We start from the raw sequence: 781 nt of genomic DNA, 5'->3' as shown, positions 1-781 counted from the left end.
CACCCCCCCTCCCCCCACCAACCCCCACTCCCACCCCACGCCAGGACACAGCTCTGCGGCGTGAGGCAGTCACTAATGCTTTGTGGAGCCCTTCATCAAACTGTGGTGGCTCTCCCAAACTCCCAATAGAGGAGTAAAGAAGAGCTCTGTGTTAGTCCTCCTGCTCATACATGACTATAATATGGCAGAGGACTTACACCTCGTACGATTATATCTTTTATAAAATGGGGATTATAAATCATTAGTATTGTGGTCCCATGTGGCTCAGCTGGTAAAGTGTGGCGCTTTCAACGCCAGGGTTGTGGGTTTGATTCCCACGCGGGGACCAGTACGAGAATGAACGCAGTCACTACTGTACGTCACTCTGGATAAGAGCGTCCGTTAAATAACAATACATTTGTGTTTACATTTAGTTAACGATGGACAATGCAATTAGATCATATTACCAGGCTGCTCAAAGAATGCCAGACGTCCAATAGCTACTAGTCAAAAGGTAAACAACAACAATAACATAGTCTCCTGTATATTCTGATCGTGTTGATTAGCAACACTGACTGCAGTATTACTTCGAATCAACACAGGCTTTAGTATTGTTGAAACCTACAGTACACGTGTTTATGTCATCTTTATAACAACTAGTGTTCTCTAAGTAGTGTAGTAGCTATAGGCAGGAGTCCTCCAGTCCAGTTTCTAGTAGTAGCTGTAGGCAGGAGTCCTCCAGTCCAGTTTCTAGTAGTAGCTACAGTCAGGAGTCCTCCAGTCCAGTTTCTAGTTGTAGCTA

General features: G+C 45.1%; 1 non-coding gene across 1 annotated transcript; it reads left to right on the top strand.

The window, feature by feature from the left end:
* The first annotated feature begins 251 nt into the window (after positions 1-251).
* On the top strand, positions 252-328 carry trnae-uuc (transfer RNA glutamic acid (anticodon UUC)). The gene has a single exon. It is a non-coding gene; the product is annotated as a tRNA-Glu (tRNA).
* The last annotated feature ends 453 nt before the right edge of the window (positions 329-781 follow it).

The sequence above is a fragment of the Salmo salar genome, unplaced genomic scaffold, assembly GCF_905237065.1.
Source record: "Salmo salar unplaced genomic scaffold, Ssal_v3.1, whole genome shotgun sequence".
Classification (NCBI taxonomy): domain Eukaryota; kingdom Metazoa; phylum Chordata; class Actinopteri; order Salmoniformes; family Salmonidae; genus Salmo; species Salmo salar.
Note: the sequence above shows the minus strand (reverse complement) of the source record. Positions and strands in the feature narration are given on the sequence as shown.